A 15,304-nucleotide genomic window follows, 5' to 3' on the forward strand; every position below is an offset into this window, starting at 1 on the left:
TCTAATGCTTATATTAGTAGGGCATTGAAGTGAGTAGGTCTCTGCTAGTGAAGTTAATTGTCTATCACTGCTTGTGGGATGAAGTCCTATATGTGCTTTGCCAAATGTGAATCCATTTGTATGAGAAACATACAGGATACTATCATGTGATAAGAATAATTTGGGACTTTTTTTACTTCAATCTCCAGATCTCTTAGGGTAGTACACAAAGTCTGATTAATATCAGACAAACCTAGGTCAAAGACTCACTGAAGTTGATATTCTGTTTTTAAGGATAACCAGTGGGAGATCATGTAGGCAGGGAGTAAAAGTGGCAGATACATATCTATATAGTGAATGATCCTTCCTCCGTTACATCATAGCACCTCCTGGTAATTAAACCTCCTGGAGGCATGATTGTGCTTTAAGACCTTTTATGTGGGGGAATTGGGAGCGTAATAGTACAAATCAAAAAGTGTTCCCTATAGGTTTAGAATAAAATCTTTTACTGGTGATTGTCACTTCAGAAGTAATGGCAGAGACTTGGTGTAGTTGAGAAATTCCCCCCAAATAAAATTTACTAGACCAGCTCAGAGGGCTTGGAAGTATGACACAGCTATATTTTACAGCAAGTTAAATTTACAAGCATATATACAAAGTATATCTACATGTATTTACAATTAAAAATCAATTATCATGTTAAAATAATACAGAAATCTAATCCTCCCCCTTTGGACAAAGAAAGCCAAGAAGGGGCCAAAGTTACCTCCTTCTCTCCACTCAGAATGAAAACTGGCAAGGCCTCACCATTTTATCCCTCTTAGCAAACCAATGAGTGATACAGACTTTGACATTATTATTCTTTTACTTTCAGTGCTCTAATTTATTTACATTCTGCAATGAACTTTCAGGAAAGTCCAAATTTGTCATATCGGAATTTTCCAATAAGCCTTAAAAGTACTACACTTAGGAGCATTGGAGAAGGCATGCTTGGGTCTAGGTTTGAGAAATCAGACTCTCTTATGAAAGCCACATAGATCTGGAAGTATTGATGTGGTGGCCATTGCTGGTAATCTCCTGTTAGCTATTTGTATAATGGGCACATTTGTTTCACAGACAGGTATTTGGATGGTTTTGAAGGCTGAATACTTGGCTTTGGGCTGACAGGGATTCCTCCTGAAGCTTATGGGCAAGACAGAAGAGCAAATTAAGTTCCCATTGCTGATGTTCTGGGATGAACAGAAGTCTTCAGATTTTAGAGGTGTAGTGCTGTGGTAAGAACCACCTTGAAACAAAGGGGATCAAGAATAAAATTGGCTTCAGTCATATGCTTCATTTTGCCAGCCTAACAGTATTTATTTGGGGTTGGTATGTTTGAATTTTTATTTTTGTATAACTTAATTCCTGTGGACTTGTGAAGCAAGGGCAGTTTGTTGCAGCTGTGGAATGTCTGGAAAACAGTTCAAATCATGACAGTTTTGTAATTCTGTCAATTAAAAATACTGCCACTGAGTGGAAAATAAGGAACATTTGGGGAGCCTTAAACTAAAACCCAGAAATATGCCACTGTCCTGCAAAAACAAACAAACAAAAAAGGTACATGTATACCCTTAGGAATCAAGAGCTGTGTGGCTTGGGCTTTTGTGGGTATTAAGAGGCTGGCTGCAAACATGGGGAGGAGAAAAAGAAGTACAAGAAAAACACAAGGAGAGATAAGGAAGGAATATTCAGATGCAGACTGGACAATTTGTCACTCTAAGAAGAGCCTTAAGGAAGCAGCTTTCAGACAGATGATAGGATGAAGAATTTCTGCCTTTATGAATAAAGAAGGGACTTCTTTGATCTGATCCATAGAAACAGGATTGTATGTTTTTTTGAAATAACAAAAATGTATCTATACATGACTATTCATTTTCCTGCTTAGCAAAAGTCTAACTTTAGAGATAGTTTTTTGGGTCAATTAACTTTCACTTTGCTTATACTTTTTTTATCTGCTCGTAATAAAAAGCTTATTAGCAGCAAGGTTGAGGTGTATCACTCTCGTGCTTAATCTTTTGTTCTCCTTAATATTGTTTTCAACAGGAGCAAAAAGGAATTGTATGCTTTGTGTAGGGAGAATAAATGTCTCAAATATCAGAGTGGATTGGAAAATAGAGGAGTCTTTGTGTTTCACCTTCTTTTGAACTACAAGCTGTCAACCATTGCTAAAGCAAGCACAGCAGATATGTTAGAAGTGTTGCAGTAGGGTTTATGTAATGTATAGTGTGGAGGTGGAAGAAGTGCAGTTGTTGGTGTTTCTTCAGCATCTGCTTTCCTTCTCAGAAGTGCATCTTTGCCACTGTAGAGCAGTAAGAACTTCCTTTGCTTTTAGTTTCAAACTACTTAGAGCCATGGAGAGCCCTTTGTGCCTATGTCAGGCTAGCCGTTAGAGTGCATGAAGCACTCTTGATCCTTGGGATGGTGTGATTAGCAATACTCTGGGGTCTACAGAGCTATTTAGGCATGGTGGAGCAAAACAGTCAAGTCCAGGAGACGTAAGAATCAAAGGTATGTCAAACATTATAGTGTATACCTGTCCTTTAAACAAGTGAACAACAGAACTACTGTCACTTGGAACTTCTGTTATTACTACATGGCCTTGATTACAAGGCCTCTGTGCGATAAATGTTGACTTGTTCTGCTTAAAACAAGTAATTTTGACATTTTATCCAACTTTATATCCATTCTGCCCTTTTACTTAGTTAAAACTGATACTAGTAAGAATGAATTCAAGGTCTTCACTGTGATGCATTTGCTGCTATCTGTTTGTGCTCTTCTATCAAATTACTGGGTGGGAATATGTGAGGCTAGTCCTGTCAATACTGAAAAATATGTCCAGCTTGCTTAAGTGTTTCCTTGCAAGTCAGATGAGAGGAAACCATTGTCTTTGGATATGAATTTTATAAGATCTGTTTATATTGATGTATGTTGTGTTGCTGGTCAGTGAATGTAGTAGCTTTTTCTGGCCAGAAGGAAAGGAAGGTTGTTAGGGTTTTCTGCCTGCAACCATGTATCATAACTTTTGGAATAATAATTAGCATATAAGGAGAGAGTTTCATTTAATCACCAGTATGGACAAAAGAAATCTCTGAACTGAAGAAGTACATCTGAAACAAGAAGGCTTTTTAAGTTTATTGCTTGGTTTGTATCTACTGTATCCTTCAATCCTCTTTTCTCTTTCTCTCTTGCCATAAAAATGTCCAAGTACTTTTTAAGATCATCTGTATCATTTACTTTGATGATCTCACTTGGCAGCTCTCTCCATATGCTCGGTATTGGAGTTCCTTTTTATTCCTCTAGTGCTTTGTTTATTTATGTACATTCTAACCTGTCTCAGACAGGTTGTTCCTTTTCAGCTTATCAATCTTTTAAGGAAAGTTAAAGAATTGGCATTGTGTTAAAGTGAGCCATGTCACCTGTTATTTATTTTTGTATTCCACATGTCGATTCCTTCAATTTGAAATTCTCCTTTAATTTGTGTCACTTCTAAAGAGCAGATTTTGACCTTTCCTAGTAGGAGTGTAATAAGTCCACCCCTTGTGATCCGTGTCCCTGTGCTGGGCGAGGTCAGAGGCTGACCAAATTCCCATTTGGGCAGATGTAGGCAGAAGTTGTAATAGAATCACCTTCCACATTCAGATCACATGTCTGTTGTCATTGCTTTTTCTTCCTTTTCTCCCCTGTGAATACATATAATTTCAGTTAGTTTACATACCTTTAATAGGATCTGCTTTGTTTCACATGTACTTGCAAGTAAATCTTTACTGTAGATATTGGAGTTCTTTCCAAATACAGGTTTTGTTGCTCTTCCTAAATTCCTCCCCAGCTGTAGCTTTTCCTCTTGCTCCTGGTGGGTTATTTACACCTGGCTGATGTGGCAGCCCTAACTTAGCTTCATCACACTGTTCCCATGATTCTTTCCTATTTTCCCTCTTTAACTGCTGTGATGTTTCCTCCAGGGGTTACTGTAGGGGTCGTCATCGAGATGTAAGTGGGATCCTCAATAATATATGCCCACTAGGGGCTCTGAAAGTGATGTGCTACTAGTGAAGTCTTTGGAAGAATCTTGTATAAGGATTAGTTTCCATGTCTTACTGTTTTGCATGTTGTTGTACTTAGATACAGTACTTTAGACAGCACAACGGCCCCATCCCTATGAGCATGTGAACAAGCAGGAGAGGAAGAGTTGCAACAGATGGATAGAATTGTGGATGCCCAAACAGCCTAGAAAAAGCTTAGAAAAGTGGATGGAAATTATGCTAAAAGATTAATTTTCGCTGTGCTTCAAATAATTTGAAGTGTGGTGAGGTCACACCTCAAGTTTTGGGCCCCTTGCTACTGGAGTGTGTTCAGAGAAGGGCAGCAAAACAGGTAAAGGGTCTGGAGAACAAGGCTTGTGCGGAGTGGCTGAGTGACCTGGGAGTGTTCAGTCTGGAGATGAGGAGGCTGAGGGGAGACCTTATTGCTCCCTACAACTACCTGAAAGGAGGTTGTAGCAAGGTGGGTGTTGGTTTAGTATCAAGTGATAGGACAAAAGAAAGTGGCCTCAAATTCTGCCAAGGGAGCTTCAGTTTGGATATTAGGAAAAGCCTCTTTGCTGCAAAAGTGGTGAGGCATTGCAAGAGGCTGCCCAGGGAAGTGGTGGAGTCACTGGAGGTGTTATACTTAATGACAGAGTTTTTTTGGATCAGTGGCTGGATTCCATGATCTTAGAGGTCTTTTTCAGCTGAAACAATTCTATGACTCTATGATTCAATTGCATTTTGGGAGTGCATCCTCGAGCTTAGTTTGCCTTTCATTCTAGCAATGGCCGAGTGAAATGTTGTGAGTGAATATTTAGGAAATGGACTGGGCAGAAGAGCCAAAGTACATTTTCCTTTTTTGTATTAAAGTAATAACATTTCAGATGGTGAACTGTAGTGTCTGAGCAACCTATATGGGTGACATATATACATATATGTAGTTGTACTTTATTTTGCTTGTACATTTGCCAAGCCTAACACATAATTGAGCTCTAACTAGTCACTTGGAATTGTTAATGTGTACGCGAACATAACTTCCTATTGTGGTTTTCTTCTGTAGTCCTCATTTGCTAAATACATTTGCTATTTTTTTTCTATTTTTCCTTTCTGCTAACACTCTGCATTCCATTCCTCCATCTGTGGTTTGGTATTTTTTTAATTATTTAATTTTGTTAAAAAGAAAAGGTGTTGACAAATGATTTGATGCTGCCCCACTAGTGTTCTTGTTAAGTGTCTTAAAGAAAGCAAGAACTAGAGTGTTTTTTAAAATTTCATTTCCATGCTACACATAAGATATCTATCTTTTGGCTTAGCACAGTGCCTAAACAGGTATTAGAAATCATGTAGTTTGAGGGTGAGGCAGACCTGTGATCACAGGTTTATAATACAGGAATACAATATATTCTAGAAAGGTAGGATGGACACTGTTGGAAAACTCTTGTGCACTTATTTGGCAGAGTCCTCCAGGGGCAGTTCAAGAAGTGACATCTTTGTCTTGTTAAGAATGCTGAATGCCAGAGCAAGGACAGCAAACCTTCTCCACTCTTGTCTCATTTTGGTTTTCCTTTATATCGTTGTATAAGTGAACCTGATCTGAGTCAAGGCTTGGGGATGAGGCACATGCTAAGTTACAACTAGAAACTAATATTAGAGTTACAGAAACAGTTTATTTTGATTTAGTTTTTATTGAGTCATAGAATGCACTGGGTTGGAAGGAAGCTCTGAAGGTCATTTAGTCCAACCCCACTGCAGTAATCAGAACATCCCTGACTAGATCAGGTTTCTCAGAGCCCTCTCAAGTCTGACCTTAAATGTCTCCAGGGATGGGGCCTCCACCGCGTCACGGGACAACCAGTTCCAGTGTTCCACAACCCTCAGAGAATCATAGAATGGTTTAGGTTGGAAGGGACCTCAAAGATCATCTAGTTCCAACCCCTCATAGTAAGGAACTTCTTAATGTCCCGGTTTTGCGTTAATGCTTCTGCGTACACTGTCATTATTGAACTGGAGACGCCTTCCACATTTTTAAAGGTAGAAAGCCCTCTTATCTTTCTGAACATTTGTAGTTATCAAAGAATTTCTAATGCTTTTCATGAATACTTAGATCCGCTGTGTTAACAGGGTGCTAAGTAGTGGGTAGAGTCTAATTTTTCCACTGAAACTGGGTATTTCTAGGGCTTTCTCTTTGGCTTTGACTCTACTAAAGCAATGATTATACTCTATTTCTGCTTGTGTGTAGCCAAGTATAATCACAGAAACACACAATGCCAGGTTGGAAGGAACCCCAAGGATCATCTGGTCCAACCTTTCCAGATGAGATTGCTCAGCAGCTTGTCAAGCTGAGTCTTAATGATACTGTGGGCACAATAGCAGTATTGTATAATACACAGCACTCTTGCTGTGTATTTTGTTCCTTCAGACCACCCCATGCACAAACTTGTTCTGAAAAAAGCCAACAACACCACTCCTTTAAAAGCTTTGATATGTTTGCCACATCCTGTCAGTCTTGCTGTGTTCATGATGTTAGTATCAGGCAGTGAGATACAATTGTAATACCTCACACTGATTATGAGAAGATTGAAAATCTTCTTGTAAGTCCACTTTCACCATCAGGTATTCACTGTGTGTAAAGGGAGATGTATAATGGTATAATGTATGGAAGTTAACACCATGGAAGTAACCCTGGCTTTCCTTAAACTGTTCTGCATAGAGATTCAAGGTCAGGCTTAATGAGGCTCTGAGCAACCTGATTTAGTTGGGGATGTCCCTGCTTACTGCAGGGCTTGACTTGATGGCCTTTAAAGGTCACTTCCAACCCAGTTCATTCTATGATTCTGTACTAATATATCTGCAGCACTGTACCAGTATATCTGCTGCAGTTTGTATTATGACATTCAACTGCACATCTTCAGTTTCTGACCCTGATGTTATTCAAAGGTAAATGTACAAATTGAATTCCTCTTTGCACACTATTTCTTACTGCCCACTGTCAAGCAAAGCAATGATGTTTTCTTCCTGTTCTCTTTGAATTATGTAGTGAAAATGTGTAATTTGAACTTCCACAAGTATTCTGGACATCCTAACATCTCCATATATAGAAAGGTAATAAGGTAGGAAGTTCTGTAGCTAAACTAGTTGTTCTGAGAAAGGTTTTTTTTTCAGGAAAATACTCAAAAATAGTGATTTATTTTGGCTTGTGTTACTGAATTACATTCTGAGATATTTTCCTGTTCTACTTCAAGGAAGAGTGGTATATGCATAATTGTTTCTTTCTGTCACTTTTACACAAGTATTCCAATCTCACATGTGTTCATTTTTCACTTTGAACTATCACCCAAGAGGACAAAGATATAAATATTGAATTATGCTTTAAAAAATATTTTGAATAGCCTAATTCTTTGCTTGGAGACTATTAACTTGATACAGGAGTTGGGAATCAAAGTTCTTTGTCTTCCTTTGTTCTATATTTTGCATGTCTTTAAGCTCTTTGTAGACACAATTTCCTAAAATTGCAAGAAAAATATGTATTACATATTTTGAGGTGGATAAGTAAGTCAGAGAGGAAGTTCAGTCTATATCCACAGTCTGGTTGGGCTTTTGAAGAAAGCTGGTTTCCTGGAGAGGTAATAAGTTTGGGTGGAAGTGACCTATCTAGAGCAGTCACAGACATAGCCATTCATACGCATCCTTCAGCTTCAGACTTCAACCAGGATGCTCTTTACTCCACATACCATCTGCCAGCTGGTAGAACTTTGTGTGGCTTTGCCTGAACATCCTGCAGCCTTGGGACCCAGTCCAGTGACCACTGAGGCTGTTGGTCAGGAATGAAGTGGTTATCACTTAGTAGTTCAAATGCTGAATTCACCACAATTGTCCAAAGGCAGGACACACAAGGTAGTTAGGGTATTATTATGCCTCTTGTTTCTAGCTGGTTTTAGAAGTATTTTGGATGATGATCTCTGTGAGAAGATGTTATTTTCATGTATGCTGCACTAGTTTTTACAGGACAGAAGACTCTGGGGAGACCTTATAATGGTCTTCCAGCAGCTGAAGGAGGCCTGCAAGAAAGTGAATTTCTGGCAGGCGGACTGTATAGAAAGACGTGTAGCAATAGGATGAGAGGCAATGGTTTTAAACTAGGGAAGGGTAAGTTCAGATTAGTCATTAGGAAGATGTTCTTTATTGTGAGGGTGGTGAAACACTGAAACAGGTTGTCCAGGGAGGTGGTGGAAGCTCCCTCTCTGAAGACATTCATGGTCAAGTTTGATAGGGCTCTAAGCAACCTGATCCTAGCTGAGGATGTCCCTGCTTACTGTAGTGGGCTTGGACTAGATGACCTTTAGAGATCCATTCCAACCCAGTGCATTCTGTGATTTTATGACAGTTACAACGTCCTGTTGCAAGTTTCCTGTGACAGAGTGACAAGACTGGCAAGGGGGCTGTAGGGAAAGTCTTGTGAGGAGAGACTGAGGGACCTGGGATTTTTCAGCCTGGAGAAGAGAAGACTTAGAGGGGGCCTTATCACTCTCTACAACTACTTGAAGGGAAGTTGTAGTTAGGTGGGGGTCAAGCTCTTCTCCCATGCAACCAGTGACAGGACAAGAGAGCATGGTCTGAAACTGTGCGAGGGGAGGTTTAGGTTGGATATTAGGAAGCACTTCCTCGTGGAAAGGGTGATTAGGCACTGGAACAGGCTGCCCAGGGAGGTGGTGAAGTCCTCATCCTTGGAGGTCCTTAAGAAGAGATTGGATGTGACACTTGGTGGCATGGTTTAGCTGATGTCATGGTGTTAGGTTATAGGCTGGACATGTTCAAGCACCTCAACATTTTTCTTAAATTGAGAGGCCCAGAACTGGACACAGTACTCAAGATGTGGCCTAACCAGTGCCATTGCCATTGGAATGGGCTGTACAGGGAGGTGGTGGATTTGCTGTACCTGGAGGTGTTCAGGAAAAGACTGGATGAGGCACTTAGTACCATGGTCTAGTTGACTGGATAGGGCTGGGTGATAGGTTGGAGGTCTCTTCCAACCTGGTTAATTCTGTGAGCACAGGGGCAGAATGACTTTGCTGGTCCTGCTGGGCACACTATTCCTGATACAGGCCAGGATGCTGCTGGCCTTCTTGGCCACCTAGGCACACTGCTGCTAGCAATCCAATACTCAGCAATAACAAGCATTTTTGCAGATGAGCAAGGCAGTAAGCTGTGCTGAACCGCAGAGGTGAATGGAAATATTTGTATGGGCTCTATGTTCTGTGTAACTATATTTAATTTTAGAATGAAAATGGCAGTACTACAACAACTTTAGATTACAGCTTCCATCTGTTTGGTGAACTTCTACCATTGCTGAGGGGAGATCTGTATTTAGGTCAATGGAAGTGCTCTATCTAGCTTTCAGTGACCAAAAGTAGTTGCAATTAATACATTTTTTTCCATGTGCATTTTGTGGTGTGATTTCTTTCGTGGTGCATCACCTGCCATACTTTGGTATAAAAAGCTCTCTTTGGTTTAGGAAAGATAAACAGTGCATGACTGGGAGGTTCTTGCCTGTCTCATTGTCCAGTAGGTAATCATTCTTCATTTAGCCTGCAAGGCAGAGGCTCAGTACTGCAAACTCTCTGGTGCAGAGGGGCACCAGAATTTTCATTCCAAAATCTCTATGCTTTCCATAGGAAGAGTATATCTTAATTTAGATGCTGCTTGCCACTTGAAACTGACATCTTTCTCAAGAGAAACAGCATTTAGATTCTAGGCACGTGGAAAGGCCTTTGCTGCACTGTTTCAGGAAAAAATATCCAAAATATATCTTCTCTCTTAATAATAGCCACAGCATACCCAGGAGGTCTACAAATCCTCTCTTAAGGCCAGAATTGTGCTGGTATTCATTCATTTCTCAAAATTCTCCTCTCTGAAGAGCAGCAGCTCTCAGTGATACGAGAGCAAAGAAAAGGTGAGCAGCCAGACCTGTTGGTAGAACATGTAGACTCACAGGTAATACCATTCAGTAAATGCATGGACTAGTCAACACGCACATTTTCTTACTGAGAATGCTCTCTCTACTCAAATGCTACTGCTACAATAATGAATCTTCACAAAAGTACTTCTGATTTGTGTTAGGATTTTCTCCTAGCACCTTCCCTCGTTTCACATATGTTATGAGGTCATAGAAAGAAAGACTCAGCTGAAATTAATATACACAATGGGATATAGCTAGGGTTGCTGTGGGAATGGCAACTCTGAATTTCCTGCTTTTGCTGTGATCAAACTGCAGAATGAAATGTTTCATTAATGATAGGGTTTTAACATTTTTTAAAAAGCATAATTAAGCATAATTTGTTAAACCTAACCCTTTAAACACAGGTGCATCTGTATCAGTCAGCTTGCACCTGTGCACAGTCTAGGAGCTTTTCTTCCTAACTCTAAGCATGTTTAACACCATACTGAGCTCTCACTGAACTTGGAGTCAAGAAATAGGCTGGTACTTTTGCTGGTGGAAAGAAATAGTCAACAGTAGCAGAATAAATGAATCCTTTTGAGCTGTGTATTTTTGCAGTTTACAATTACAGGTTAAAAAGACTTGTGGAAAACTGTCTTTTTGACATAATATGGATATAGTTACTAGATTTCCTTGATTAAAATAAAAGAAAAAAAGGAAAAAATGGTCGGTGATGACCATATCACAAGATGTTAGGGGTTGGAAGGGACCTCCAGAGATCTTTAGTTCCACCCCTCCCCACCCCCCCCAGGCTAGCACAGGACCATATAATCTAGTGCAGGTCACACAGGAACACAAATAGAGGGGTCTTAAAAGCCTCCGGAGAAGGAGACTCCACAGCCTTTCTGGAGAAACCTGTGCTCTGTGATGCTTACAGTAAAGAAGTTCTTTCTCATGTTGAGGTGGAACTTCCTATGCTGTAGTTTGCATCCATTGCCCCTTGTCCTATCACAGGGCACAAGTGAGCAGAGGCTGTCTCTGTCCCTTTCTTCTTGACTCCCAGCCCTCAGATATGTATATATATTTATTAGATCCCTTCTCAGTCTTCTCTCCCACCTAGAAAGCTTCAGGTCTCTCAGCCTTTCTTCATAAGGCAGTGTTCCAGTCTCTTAATTATCCTTGTGGCCCTTCATTGGATTCTGTCAAGTAAGTTCCTGTCCCTCTTGAACTGGGGAGCCCAGAACTGGATGCAGTACTCTTGGTGGGGCCTCACTGGGGCAGAGTAGAGAGAGAGGAGAACCTATTTTGATCATCTGGACAGGTTCTTCTTAATGCACTCCAGGATCCCATCAGTCTTCTTGGCCACAAGTGCACATTGCTGCCCCATGGATAACTTATTGTCCACCAAGACTCTCAGGTTCTTCCCTATGGGGCTGCTCTCCAGCAAATCACCTCCCAACCTGTATTGATGCAGTTTGTTATTCCTTCCCAGGTGCAGGAGTCTGCACTTGTCCTTATTGAACCTCATTATGTTCCACTCTACCCAGCTTTCCAGTCTGCCACACAGCCTTCAGGTGTGTCAGCCAAGCCTCCCAGTTTGGTATCATCAGCAAACTTGCTGAGCAGACTCTGTCCTGTCTTAGATGTCAGTGATAAAGATGTTGAACAGCACTGGATCCAGCACTGATCCCTGGGGGAATCTGCTATTTATAGATCTCCAGCTGGACTTGGTGTTATTGATCATGACTCTTTGCACTGTCGTGTAACCAGTTTAGTCCATTTCATTGTCTGTTCTTTTATCCCACGCTTCCTGAGTTTGTTTACAAGGATGTTATGTGAGACAGTGTCAAAAGCCTTGCTAAGGTCAAGGTAGACTACATCCACTGGTCTCCCTGCATCTACCCTTTCAGTTACAACATCACAGAATGCTATCAGATTAGTCAAGCCTCTTTTCCTCTTGGTAAATCCATGCTGACTACTGTATCGACCTCTTTGATTGTTGTCATGTTTCTGTTAGTACAGTGCCTATCTGTAGAGCAAGGTTCTGATGTGACTGATAATGTAGGTAATATAAATATTTACAGGCACCACAGGAAGCATTCCTGTTTAGTACTGAGAGTATGTTAAATGCTGGGGATCTTTCTCATAGTCCTAATGGAATGTATTTATTGATGGAGTTTAAGAAACGAGATGTCCTGAGAAGAAAAAAAGGCAAAGTCAAACCCACAACCACCTCCAGCCGAAAGCAAACCCAGGATGTTTATTTAATTCAGACCACATTATTTGTCCTCTGTTCTGTTGCACTTTTATCTCCAGATATTCAGTGTAGAATTTGCACTTCTCCAAATACCAAGGATGAGATCTGGCCTCAGGAAAAATCAGTAGAGACTGACTTTGGTGGGACAAGGGTTTTACCCAGAACAGTTATCTTGAAATACAGGTTGTGTGGTTTAATGTCATTTAATATTATAGATGAGTTTGCTTTTTTTTTTTTTTTCCCATAATGAGGGAAATGAGAATAGATATGGTTTCAATGGGTGTTTTTTTTCAAGTCTCTCAATTGCTTTTAGACCTTCCTTTACCACACAGGTTGAACCTGACTTGAAAGGAAGAAGGTAAACTTATCTGGCATAACACCTTCTTGTAAAAAAGGGTAGCCAGTCTTTCTGATAAGAAGATAAACTCATGGTTCAATTCAGTTTTACTCTGGCTTTCTGCAAAGCAATCGACCTACTCTTATTTGGTTGTACTTAGAGCTGAAGAGGGAGACAAGTCCCAGCATAGATGGAAGTTCAGAGTATACAGTTGAAACTCTCCTTGAAACGGTTTCCACAGTCACATCAAAACATGCAGAACATGCAGTGATGCCACTGAGAGCTGACCATGATCACATAATGTCTGTGTTTGTAACTTCCCAGTCAAGAAGGGAACACATTTGCGTTTCAGGGCAATTAACAACATTCATTTCAGCCTTTAAGTTTAGGAGATGGTGCATTCTTCTTACCTTGAGATAAGAGCTGACATGATCTCATTTATGGAGAGGTATGCTGGAAGGAATTTCTGGTTTTAATTCAAGAATGAATGCTAGCTCTGGCTTTTTAAACACCTGTTGAAACCGGTGTGTGTTTCGTACTTTGGCATTTTTAATTGATTATTTTCCACCTCAAACTCTTCTGGGTGTGCTCTTAGGTGCCTTCAGAGTCCTTCTCTTTGCAGGAGATTCTGAATAGTGGATTATTAGAGGCTGAATGTCAACTTCTCTGAAACTCATGTGCCCTGTTGGCAGTTGGCAAAACTGGGTGTGCCCAGGAACATGTTTTCAAATACAGCCTGTGTCCTCTGCTCAGTGGGAAGGGAACAAAAAACTTCTGTGCTGCACATGTCTGTGCTCATGAGCTCTAGCTGTGGAGTCGGTGAGAAGCAGAACCCCAGGTTAAGCATCATGTCATTTTAGCACATCTCCAAACAGCAGGACGAAAAAGTAAGGGGAAGGAAGTGCTTTCATTATCTGGATGTCTGTTTATCCTTATTGTGACATTTCTGAAAGTATTGGCCATTTGTGGCTTGGTGACTCAAGGCAAATGTACCATGTATGTTTAACCATGCTGTGGCTGAGAACCTGCCCCAGCCCAGGAGGATGGCAGCTGACTAACAGGAAATTCATCACAACAGTGCTGAGGAATGAGGAGAGTTGTAGTTCTTGCTGTTTCTCCATACGTAAACTGGTTGTGTTTTGTCAGAGTTCCCTCATCTGTGTGAGCTTAATTAAGAGCAGTTTGGTAATTCTTAAGTAGGCATGGACATTGAATATGAGTGGACTTTAAAATTAAGAAGGAATGAATATTTTGTGGGCAAATTTACCCTAGAGAAACACAACCTTTTTAGTAGCAGCCTGTTACTAAAGAGCAAAAGCAAAACTGTGCTTATCAAGTTGCTTAGCAAAGGATAAAAAAGAACATCTTTTTAATACCTGAAATGGTGGTAGTACTTTCTACCATGGAAGCCAGCAGAATTAGTGGGGTGGATGTATTGTTTATACATGTTATGAGGAAAATGTTTCATTTATACTGCTCTTTTTCTGTGGAATATTCAAAACAATAGCCTTGTATTTGGGAAGGCAACTAATGCACGCATACTTGTGTGACAGTTCGCTGCGATGCAAATTTCCAGCACTCTGGACTGCTTCCAAGAGCTTTTTGAGAGCAGGAAACTGTACTTTTAGGACTAGACTAGGACCTCCTTCATTAGCCTTGTCTTTTGCATACATGTTCAGGAGATCTGTCTGTCTGTCTACCTGCCTGTCTAAATAAAATGCCTGTATAGACACATGTAGCTCCATCTAGCAAAATGTGTTGTTTTCTGGGACAAAACCTTCAGGTTTTGATTGGCTGCTGTATCAGTAGACTGGAATACTTACTTACAGATGTCCTTGGAGGCCTTCTATAAAACTGCAGGTGTTCAGCTTTAGCAAATAGTTCTTATTATATGGATAGACTTTTGGCAGCTAGTAGTGATGTTTCCTGAAATTGAAAAATGATTTTCTACCTTACACACTGGTTTTACATTACTGGAATGTTGGAGGGGAAAACAAATACCTCTCATCAAGTAGTACTGAGGCTGTTTTTGTTAGTTGTATATATTTTCTGATTTGTATATTTTATAGTGGCGTGCAAGTTTTTGGTGTTTTTTCTTTCCTTAACTGTTGTGGTCAGATTTGAAATCTCTTCCAGCAAAACTCAAATTATGAGGAATTAAAGAAGTGTCTGGCAACAGAGGGCTATATCCTCCTTTACACAGAACTAGCAACTGGCTTGCAGTCAGTGTACCACCAAACCTGGAGATAAGGGGGCGTTCTAAAGCCTTGAAAAATGTAGGACAATATTGTAGAACGTTGCTCACAACTCTTTGTTTCGTATCACTGAGTAAGGCAGATGACGGCTTTATGAGTATAGGTTTAACCCAATGTAGCGCTGCTTGAGAGAGTCCAGCACAGAGCCACAAAGATGATTAAGGGAATGGAACAGATGAGGAGAGCCTGAAGGAGCTGTGGCTCTTCATTTTGGAGAAGAGGAGACTGAGAGGTGACCCTATTGATGTTTATAAATACGTGCAGGGTGAGTGCCAGGAGGCTGGAGCCAGGCTCTGCTGGGTGATGCCCAATGGCAGGACAAGGAGCAATGGGTGGAAACTGAGGCAAAGGAAATTTCATGGAAACACGAGAAGGATTTTTTTCCCTGTGAGGATGGCAGAACACAGGAACAGGCTGCACATGGTGTCTCCCTCTCTGGAGATATTTAAAACCTGCCTGGATGTGTTCCTATGTGATCTG

The 15,304-nt window shown here is 40.6% G+C and overlaps 1 protein-coding gene across 9 annotated transcripts in view; it reads left to right on the forward strand.

The window, feature by feature from the left end:
• Window positions 1-15,304, forward strand: part of SUGCT (succinyl-CoA:glutarate-CoA transferase) — a 334,539-nt gene that overhangs the window by 212,605 nt on the left and 106,630 nt on the right. The window lies entirely within an intron of this gene.

This window comes from Pogoniulus pusillus, chromosome 32, assembly GCF_015220805.1.
Source record: "Pogoniulus pusillus isolate bPogPus1 chromosome 32, bPogPus1.pri, whole genome shotgun sequence".
In the NCBI taxonomy this organism is placed as follows: Eukaryota; Metazoa; Chordata; class Aves; order Piciformes; family Lybiidae; genus Pogoniulus; species Pogoniulus pusillus.